Genomic DNA, 11,787 nt, shown 5'->3' on the forward strand with positions numbered 1-11,787 from the left:
ATGGAGGTATGTTTTATGTGCCAGCATGTAGTCTATCCTGGAGAATGTCCCATGTACATTGGAGAAGAATGTGTATCCAGGTTTCTGGGGATGGAGTGTCCTATATATATCCCCTAGGACTCTTTCTTCCATTTCTCTCCTCAGGTCTAGTATATTCTTGTTGGGTTTCAGTCTGGTTGACCTATCCAGTGTTGACAAATCCGTGTTAAGGTCCCCCACAATTATTGTGTTGTTGTTGATATATTTTTCAGATTTGTCAACAGTTTTATTAAATATTTTGCTGGCCCCTCATTCGGTGCATATATGTTTAGGAGAGTGAATTCTTCCTGCTCTACATACCCCTTGATTAATATAAAATGTCCATCTTTGTCCCTTACAACCTTCCTGAGTATAAAGTTTGCATTATCTGATATTAGTATGGCCACTCCAGCTTTTTTTATGGGTGTTGTTTGCTTGGATAATTTTTCTCCAGCGTTTTATTTTGAGTCTATGTTTGTTCTGACTATTCAGGTGCGTTTCTTGTAGGCAGCAGAAGGTTGGATTGAGTTTTTTGATCCATTTAGCCACTCTGTGTCTCTTAACTGGTGCATTTAGTCCATTGACGTTGAGAGAAAGAATTGTCCTGGGATTTAACGCCATCTTTATTTCAAAATTTGGTGTGTCTTTTGGGTAGTCTTGTCTTAGATTAGGTCTTTCAGTTTTTCTCTTAAGACTGGTTTTGTGTCTGTGAAGTTTCTGAGCTGTTTTTTGTCTGTCTAGGGAACATTCTCTGAGTATTCAAGCCTATTTCAATGATCTGAGGATCTCTTTATTCCAATACCATGCTGTTTTGGTAATTACTGCTTTGTAATATAGTATAAAATTGGGGAAAGTAATGCCTCCCATATTCCTTTTCCCAAGGAGTCCTTTAGCTATTCTTGGGTATTTATTGCTTCAAATCAATTTCAGAAGTCTTTGATCCACTTCTTTGAATAACGTCCTGGGTGTCTTATGAGGGATCACATTAAATTTGTACAATGCTTTGGGGAGTATTGTCATTTTAATGCTGTTAATCCTGCTAATCCATGAGCAATGTATGTGTTTCCATTTTTGCATGTCCTCTCTTATTTCTTGAAGCAGGGTTTTATAGTTCTCTTTGTATATAGGCCCTTCACCTCTTTAGTCAAGTTGATTCCAAGATATTTGAGTTTGTGTGACAATAATGTGAATGGGGTTGTTTTCTTAATGTTCATTTCTTCCCTATCACTATTGGTGTGTAAAATACCCATTGATTTCTGTGTGTTAATTTTGTATCCTTCCACTTTACTATTATGAATCTATTGTTTCTAGAAGCTTTTTGGTAGAGTCTTTAAGGCTTTCTAAGTATAGTATCATGTCATCTGCAAACAGTGAGAGCTTGACTTCCTTTCCTATCTCGATTCCCTTGATATCTTGTTTTTGCCTAATCGTATAGCAAGTACTTCCAGTAGCATGTTGAATAGGAGTGGTGAAAGAGGACAATCTTGTCTTGTACCAGAATTTAGAGGGAAGGCTTTTAGTTTCTCTCCATTGAGAATATTTGTCATTGGCTTGTGGTAGATGGCCTTAACTATATTGAGAAAGGTTCCTTTCATTCCCATCTTGCTGAGAGTTTTTTTTTTATCAAGAATGGGTGTTGGACCTTATTAAATACTTTGTGTCTATTGATATGATCATGTGGTTTTTATTTTTCTTGTTGTTGATGTTGTGTATTATGTTGATAGATTTATGGATGTTAAACCATCCTTGCATTCCTGAGATGAAACCTACTTGAAAGTAGTGGATGATCTTATTGATGAGGCATTGGATCCTATTTGTCACAATTTTTGTGAGTACCTTTGCATCTGCATTCATCAGGGATATTGGTATATAACTTTCTTTTTTGGCATCATCTCTGTCTGGTTTTGATATCAAGGTGATTTTGGCTTTACAAAAGCTATTTCGAAGTGTTCCCTTTTTTTCAATTTCATGAGAGAGCCTCGCCAGGATTAGTAGTAGTTCCTCTTGAAAGGTTTGAAAAATTTATTAGTGAATCCATCTAAGCCTGGGCTTTTGTTTTTGGGCAGACATTTGATTACTGTTTTAATTTTCTCAATAGTGATGAGGATCGTTAGATATGCTACATTCTCCTTACTCAACCATGGAAGATTATAAGAGTCCAGGTATTTTTCCTTTTCTCCCAGGTTCTCATATTTGGTGGTATAGTTTCTCAAAGTAGTCTCTGATTACCCTTTGAATCTCCTCAATATCTGTAATGATCTCCCCTTTTAATATCTTTTTTTGTGTGTGTACACATTTAGTTTTATTGTAACAAAGCAACACGTACACTTTTAATGTTTAAAACTGATCATCTTTATTTCCAGTGAAACAAAAAGAAAATTTAAAAATAAACAGGAACAAAATTACCATAGAGAATGTCAATTCCAAAGAAGTTCCTACAAATTTCTGCTGATTCTCCCATCAAGTGGCAGGGCTCAATTAGTGGCGGTCATCATTAGGAGCGAATTTTATTTTAAAAGTGTCATTTTAAACTGCAAGGATGTCCTTTAAACATCACAATTAAACATGCCAAAGGAGAAGCCATGTTGTCAAAATTCCCACTTAACCCACCCGAGCATCTCAAACCCACCCTTTTGCTGCTGTTCTATAATCCCCTATCATTTTTTTAAGTTTCTTTTATACAAGAGAATGTAGACAGATACACGTTGGTAAATGCTAACTGTCCATATTCACATAGAGACACAGTGTGATCTCTGAGCCTGATATACAGAGAAAGGAGGGAAAAAGCTAGACTTCTATGCACTACTACACAGGGGCCTAGCACCTTCCCGCTTCCAGCACAGCGAAGGAAGCAGAAGGGTTTTCTTTTTTCCCACAGAGCACAGTGGTGTTCATTCCATAATTTTTGAGAAACAAGATTGGATAAAACGAATTTGGAACAAAAAGCGGTAGAGATCTTTTTCCCCACTCAATTCTGTTCAAGGTTTCCCCAAATTAAGTTGAGAACCATGGTGTAAAGGAGAAAAGAGACCTCGAAAACAGGGAGACTGAGAACAAGAGGGGCAGGGAGGGGAGAAGAAAAGACTGCAACTTGCTCCCAGGGATTGCAGGAAATGAGAAGAGATCAGAAACTGTGTCCTTTAGTCATCTTCTCCTTCCTCCTCCTCTCCTTCCTCCTCTCATCATTATCTTCCTCTTCACCTTCATCTTCATCCCTTCTTCATCAATATCTTCCAATCCTCCTTCCTCTTCATTATCATCTTCTTCCTCTTCCTCATCATCCATGTCAGGAACCAAGTAGTACTGTAAAGGATTTGGCCAAATGTCATCCTTGACAACCTCATCTGCCCCAGCATCAGAGTGGTCGGTGAACCAGGTAAAGAAAGTCTCGGGTTCCTCATGCTGTCTCTTCCTGCTGCCTTTATTCTGCATTTGACTTGAGCGTTTCGTTAAATCTTTTCCAGATTTCGATTTAATTTCAGTGCCTTTGAAGATGGATCACCACTCTCCTTCAGATGAAATTCTTTGGAGAGAACTTTATATTCGAAATAAGAGTTTTCATCAAAATAAAAATCTATTCTGTAGCCTGATTTAATATCTTCAAACTCTGTCACTTCATCTCTTGTCAAATACTGCAGCGCATCTTCATCCTCCTCCCCAAGCAGTGCAGACACTTGTGGATTGTTGACAAATGTCATTACCCAACAATTAGGGATTTTGGCGATCAATTTCGACCTCTTCTGAAAAAATGGCTGGTGGAGTTTGTTATATTTCTATTCAACTTTCAAAATCTCCTCACTGGCTTGTTCATTAAGTCTGTCTATTTCATTTTGTACTTCATCGACATATTCAATTGCTTCCTGTTGCTCTTTTTCTCCCTTCCTCGGCCCAGCAAGCTGAGCACCTCCTCAGTCTTGGGGTTTATTTTTCTCAAAGAACCAACATCTGTTTTCGTTGATCTTTCATATTGTTTTTTGGGTTTCCACTTCATTGATTTCTGCTTTAAGCTTTGTTATTTCCTTCTGTCTCCCTATTTTGGTTCCTTTTGTTGATCATTTTCTAATTTTATAAGCTGTGTCATTAAGCTATTAAGGTATGCCCCTTCTTCCTTTCTGATGTGTGCTTTCAAAGCTATAGATTTTCCTCTCAGGACCGCTTTTGCTGTGTCCCATAGGTTCTGATAGTTTGTGTTTTTATTGTCATTTGTTTCCAGGAAAGTTTTGGTTTCCTCTTTGATTTCATCTCAGGCCCACTGATTGTTCAGTAGTAGGCTGTTTAATTTCCAGGTGTTAAAGTTTTTTCTTCTGTGTCCCTTTGTAGTTCACATCTAATTTCAAAACCTTGTGGTCAGTAAAGGTAGCCTGCAAATTTTTTATCCTCTTTATTTTATGGGGGTATGTTTAATGTGCCAGCATGTGCTCTATTCTGGAGAGTGACCTGTGTACATTGGAGAAGAATGTGTATCAGGTTTCTGGGGATGGAGTGTCCCATATATATCTACTATGCTTCTTTCTTCCAGTTCTGTTCTCAGGGCTAGTATATTTTGTTGGGTTTCAGTCTGGTTAAATTATCAAGTAAAGATAGGGCCATATTGAGTTCTCCCACAATTATTGTGTTATTATTGATATCCTTTTTCTAATTTGTCAGTAATTGTATTAGATATTTTGCTGGTTTCTCATTGGGTGCATATATGTTTAGTAGAGCGATTTCTTCCTGTTGCACATATCCCTTGACTAGTACGAAGTGTCCATCTTTGTCAAAGGGTACATTTCTTAAAAATAGTAACATATGTTTATTCTCAGACACTGTAAGTTATTACCTAATTGACTTAATTAATCCCCACAACAGGTCTCTGAAAAACATATCATTACTCTCTATATTTTACAAATTACATAACAAGTATGTTATATATTTTAATAATCTATTTAATTCTATTAATATATTGAAATGCATTACTAAAAGAGAGTTTAATAAAATGCTTCATATGATTTGTATGGAATTAACTAATATAATCACTATTAATATAAGTATCAAATATTAGAGAACTGAAAAATAATTGCTTTTGTCTGCTATAGCAGGTTTGGTTAGGCAGAATGAGTTGTCCCTAATTTCTTCAATCCTACTTGGATAATTTGTGTTTTTATTAACATGATTATTATTTGTGTGTTTTTGTTTTATCTTCATTTTTACTGATTTTGGTGTCAATGTTATGCTAAAGTTTGTATTCTGAATTTGATTGCTTTCTATTTTTCCTATCTTTGGATAAAATTAATATTTCCTTAATTCTCTACAAATGCATTTTTGATCTCCTCTTTGATCTAAGAGTTGTTTAGAAAAGTGTTTTTAAATTTCTTGTTGACTTTAAATAAAAATCAATTAGTAAAAGCTAAGATTAAGAAAATGGTATTTTATTTGCTTCCTTAAGCTGTTTCTGATAAGGTCATTTGGATAACATTATGAGAAGAAAATATTGACTAAATACAATTTTCTAGACAAATAAAAGATTTTTTTAAAGCCTTTGATTATCCATTTAAACAAGAAAAAGTTATTTACTTACAAGATCTTAAGCTATTGAGACTGAATACATTTAAATATGCATACATTTATATATTTATCATTCTAGGTATTTTATATAGTATAGTTATATATGTTATTAGTAAATATCAATACTTGCAGTTGTATAATCTCCTGTTGACTTTATCACACCCAATTAAAAGACTATGCCTTACATTGGTATCCTTATAAATTATAATGTTTTGTCTTATTTAATATATCTTAAGACTTTGAATTATGAATTCCATCTTTCCACCTGAGACATAGATTGTGCATTTTTCAATATAAACTAACTTCATTTTTCTATTACTTTTGTTAGTAACCCAAAAGTATTTTTGCCTCCTCCATCCCTTTTCTTCATTTCCTCTTTTTTATTTTTCCCTCCTCTTTCCTCTTCTTCCTCCTCATGCCACACTTTTCGTACTTCTTCCCAAGGCTACTCCTTATCTTCTTCCTTATCTTCTACTTTATTCTCAGCCTCTCACTCTGTCACATATACTTTGCTCACAACACAATCCTAACCTATCCTAGCACTGCTTTTGCCGTCAAGAACTCAAAAAAAATGACAACTCAAACATGCTTGTAATCATGGTGCTTAAATAAAGATTTATAAAAAATTTAATAAAAATAGAAACTCAATGAATAACTTTCATAGCCAAATCAAAGGATTCTTTGGGGAATAGACTGAATTATGGGAATTCTCTTTGTCAGTAAACATCTGCTTCTTAGAGCTTCAAACAATAGGATTCATGGCAAAACACAAAAAATAGACATAGAAAACGATAGTTGGCTTTTATGATGAAATTAGCACCTCTTTCCCAATTTGGATCTAATTAAGTGCATTTACTATAATGTAACATGTCCTGTAGTGAAGAAAAAAGTCTATATTTTGTAGTCTAGAACATTGGCTCTTGTTCTAATAGACAAGTATTAGATAAGTAATACTTATTAATATATATAGCCAAGGTTATGGTAACAGCCAAGATTAAAACTGATTTACATGGCATGAGCCATAATAACTGACCACAGAGGTTCCAACAGTTGTTTCTTTTTCTCTACAGAGAATTATAAATGTTTATAGATAAATGTTGGAATATATATATGTATCTTTGACATATTTATTTTAAATTATATTATTCACAATCCCATTATTCTCTATTGTGCAGTAAGTATATAAGTCTATTCTTAATCCCTCTAGTTTTTAACAAAAAAAATACAACTTGGGAATTTCTGGCCTATTGCAATTCTTAACCACAGCCTGAGTGTATACATTATATTTTTGTTTTAAATTTACATTAATTTATTTTCTAAAATTTTATAACCAAAACTATGGCCTAAGACAAATGAAGGAATATATAATTAGTTGATATATGCCTAGGAACCAGGAAAATGAAAGCATATATTACAACTGTAATTTGAATTTTATCTCTAGATTGGCAGGCTGGATGTTTGAATTTCCATATGTAACTTCACATTTATGGTTGTAGTTGTGAGACATTAAGTACAGATTTTTATAAAGGACTTTAGACTTCTATAGAATATGAAAATAATTCCTTAGAAAAAAACTAAAGGTGCTTATTTTATAAAAATAAATGTTGGGTCAAATGTTCATCCTTTATGATTCTCCCATAGGAGTTTTACAAGATGAGAATCTGGCATTTATTAGCAGGACATTTGAGGGTCATTGGTTGTGGGAACCCAGACTCTTTGTCTGCACTTTATCTTCACCATATGATTTTGGTATGAGTATTTATGTCTCATAAAGCATATTATGTCATGAATATTTAATAATTACATTTTTAATAATACAAATTAAATAACCTGTCTGTTATAATGCTTCACTAACTTTAAAAATTCATTTAATTCTTCATTAGAGATTTAAAATGTTCTGGATTTGAACAGTCATTTAATTTTACATAATATATTTTTATGAATGATTTGAGCTATTGAACACAACTATTTTATTCCCTTAGTTGGATATTTGATTTTGCAAATAATTTTAGGTGTCATACAACATATTTAAATGGTTTTAAAGTCACTTTTAGGTATCGTATATATTTGCTATTCTATTAGAATACTCAGTTAAATTTAATCTAAAATATTTCCCCTAAGTTAAGAAACTCAGTAAAGTCTACCCTGATAAAGTGAAAAACAATAGTGTATTGTTGGAGTGATACAACAAAATATTTAGAAAGCATCAGTTTGAATTTTGAGCGTGTAGTCAATGCAACCTAAGAAAGCATGATGCCTGTGATCTAACCACCTCAAATACACACACACACACACACACAACACACACATACACACACTATTTTGAAAAAAAAAACTTAATCTAGAAGTCAATCTAAACACCAACTGGCATCTTGATCAGAATGCCAGAATGTGATCAGAAAAGAAATATCAGAACTCTGCTTTAGCCACTTCTTATACTAGCTTGGATAAATCACCACCTCTCTGGACACCAATTAATTTAGACACCAATTAATTTCATTTGGAATTATGTCTTGGAATGATAGGAGTAACATATGTCTGCAAGTCTGCTATATGAACATTAGTTCACAGTATACTGCACTTCTAACATTACTTTTCCTTTGAAACACCAAGGTCTTTGGCCTCTACTTTAGAGCTATTGAAAGTTTGTCCTACTCTTAGGAATGTTATTTGCCCATATCTCTATAATATGAACTGAAGTATCTCTTCCTTCAAGAGAGGTTTACTAGTTTCATATACCCAACCATAGCTCCATAGGCATCTGGGAAGGCAAGTAGCAGCTGGGAGAGCAGGTAGCAGCTGCCTTCACTTTTAGATGGAAAGTTGGCCTTGACACCTTTGAGATCAACTGATGAAAATTTCCTTGAACAATAAATTTCTATTTTAAGTCAATAAATCTTAAAACACATTGAGTATCATGTATAAATTTAGGAGTTTCTAAGTAATGCACAATAGATCAAGATATTCCCAAATAATAATAAAACTTTAGAGAATAAAAGAATCCAAAAAAAGTCTTGAAAATGACTATGTTGTGAGAGCATTGTTTTTTTCAGTTATTCATTAAAATGCATAATGATCAGAGAACTACAACCTTCAAGAGAATATTCCTGTCTCTTTTGATTAATTAATATCATACTGTTTTATTATTTCCCTGTATATTTTTGCTATTTTTATAAAATAAATAAACATGTGTTAGTAATGAAGCTCAGTGTTAAAGTGAATACATTATATCTGTGAGACCCTGGGTTTGATACTGGTATCACAAACATTTAAGTAGATGGAAAGTATGGAATAAAGTTTTAGAGACAAGGGCTGAGACTAAATGAAATATACAGTATTTTCCGGCATATATGACGACTTTTGAAACAAAAAAATGTCAACCGAAAATAGGGGTCGTTTTATACACCGAGTATATCCCAAAAAATGTTTCAATATGCCGCTAAACGAAACAAAAAAATATCAGGCTGCAGAGTTTCCAAATCTCTTTCTTGGAGGCTCCGAAACAGTACTCAGGAGATCTGGGGGCCACTTCTGGCAAAACCCAGCTAACCGTGTTGGTGGTTCAGTGCTAGGCTCCTAAGACGGGGTGTTGTTTGGTTCATGTACTAGGGGAGATTAACTGACCTGACGCCGCTAGGGAATTGCCAGAAAAGGTGCCTATGATAAGGGACCAATCACTGCCAGGCTGCTCGAATCGCCTCTCTGACTCAGCCAATTCAAGCAGGCGTTTTATGCATGCAAATTAGACACTGTTCTGCACCAATCACTGCCAGGCTGCTCCGAACTCAGCCAATCCAAGAAGGCTTTTGATGCATGCAAATTCGGCAATGTTCTGGACCCGAATCTACACTGTCAAAAGCCTGCTCAGCTTGGCCAGAGTCAGAGAGGAAGTCTATTGCAGTAGAACCTTTGAACCTTCGCTTGTTGGGATTGGCTTCCTATGGTCCATACAGTTGCAGCACAGGAACGTTCTGTCTGATACAGCGAATATAGGCCTAAACCTATGTTTTAACTGCAAAATTAGGGGGTCGTCTTATATGCCCAGTCGTCTTATACCCCAGAAAATACGGTAAGTCAATCAATAAATTAGACCCATTTGACATCTTTTCTGTAAATTGGCTATATTGTTAGCTATATTAGGCCATATTTTAATGTTTGAAAAAAGAGAAAAATGTATTAGACAATTATTACATATCCTTTAATGCATTTATAGACATCAATTTTACATCCAATTTTTAATCCAGTTTATTTAAAAATAGTATAGACATATAGTTCCATGACTCAATTCTTTTTAGGTAAGAAACTTGTTTCCGGGGCCCGCGAGGTGGCGCTAGAGTTAAGGTGTCTGCCTTGCAAGCGCTAGCCAAGGAAAGATCGGGACCGCAGTTCGATCCCCGGCACCCCATGTGGTCCCCCCAAGCCAGGGGCAATTTCTGAGCACTTAGCCAGGAGTAACCCCTGAGCATCAAATGGGTGTGGTCCGAAAAACCAAAAAAAAAAAACTTGTTTCCATAAACATTTAATTTCTTAGTTATGAGCTATAATTTTGGTAGTTAGATATTTGACTATAATTGTTAATACAGGACTCTCTGGATCATCTATGCTTTTTCTTTATGCCAAGATTCCTTTGCTCTCTTTAGATCAACATCCTAATGTTCTTTGATAGAGTAGTATGGTCCATGACCATGTGCACATTCTTCATGTGAGGAAGACCAATCCTTTTAATTGATCACAAAATTGACTTAAGAATGACCTTGTGACCAAATTTAGTTCAGTAATTATTAGTCTGGGAATTTTGCTGAACTGATAGGAAGGAGCAATTCTATCTGCTACATTGTTAAACTGGTGTGATTAAGACCTGCAGCTATCATGAAAATATTGTTGGCTATCATGAAATAACTTAGAATGAAATAAGCTAGAGGAAACATTGTAAATATTATGTAACATGTAACATGTAAATGTTAACTGATATTTGAATTTGTCTTTTAGGTTCAATGTGTTTTCTGAAGACTAATTATATCTCTACCTTTATTATTTATGTGTTATTCTAACGAGTAAACTTTCAAGTTTGCATTAAACCATGCCATTTCAACACAATACCAGGAACTAGCAATATTACAACTTTGGGGAACTCATGCATCAGTTTCTCTTAAGAGGGGGCTAATGACTTGCTTCTAATAAATATAACGGAGCAAAAAGAATGAGATAACAATTCCATCAAAGTCATAACAGATTGCAACATCTGTCTTACTGTATACTCTCTATTGCCATGTTATCTTAAGCAAACTGTCAGGTGGGTTAGGTAAAGAACTCACTTAACTAGGGAAATCTCTGAGGAACAACTGAAGCATTTGGTTAAAAAAATGTAAACTTTGGTTCAAAAATGTAAAATTAACCCCAACCACTGTCATGTCTGTATCTTCTACTAAGTAATCCTAGAACGTGCACCTTAAGGACTAGCCCTCCCAAAGTTCTTGGACCAAATCCCCATCTCCCATATCTGAAAGTTCTCTGGCTCTGAGTTTTAAGGTCAGAATAATAGATAGGTAGGCTTTAGTGAAGATTATTGTTTGCTTGATATGTCAAAGATGTAGGCTGTTAATGGACATGCCTGAAATAAACAGTAGTTAGAAACCTGAATATGCAGGTGTTTTTCAGCATTCTCTACTGCCTACTGAACTTTTTATATTATCCGATATAAGTCTTCCTTAGAGAAGAAAGTGCATCCCAGACACAATAACTTAAATCTTTTTTTATATTTTTGTCTCCAAATTGTTAGCTCATTTCCATTATATTTATGATGTTCTATCTGCACCTAACCTTAACCCCTTAAGCTCACATTCCTAGAACCAGGACATACAAATACTTTCGAACTCCATGTTCAAAGGAGATGGTTTCCTCTAATCTTATACCCACACTGTATTCCTGTGAGAGATTATAAACAGATTATAAACTGTGCTAACTTTTATGACCACTAAAACTATAATACAATGAATTCATAGTAACCCTGAGACAAAAAAATAAATTCTCTTTGAAGAAAGTAAGTTTTGGGCAATATATTAGATATTAATAGATATCATAGTCCAATCAATCTGTGTTACTCAGATTTGAACTTTTGTCACTAACACCTGAAAGATTCCTAACCTAGGAAATGATTTTCCATGGATAAGGGAAAAAGAATTGGCAGGATATAGTATCTCACACACACAAATACACCCATCAGTA

At 34.6% G+C, this 11,787-nt stretch overlaps 1 pseudogene; it reads right to left on the reverse strand.

The window, feature by feature from the left end:
* Nucleotides 1-3,158: 3,158 nt before the first annotated feature.
* Nucleotides 3,159-10,833, reverse strand: LOC126001909 (protein SET-like; annotated as a pseudogene).
* Nucleotides 10,834-11,787: the final 954 nt, after the last annotated feature.

Source organism: Suncus etruscus, chromosome 2 (genome assembly GCF_024139225.1).
Source record: "Suncus etruscus isolate mSunEtr1 chromosome 2, mSunEtr1.pri.cur, whole genome shotgun sequence".
NCBI lineage: Eukaryota > Metazoa > Chordata > Mammalia > Eulipotyphla > Soricidae > Suncus > Suncus etruscus.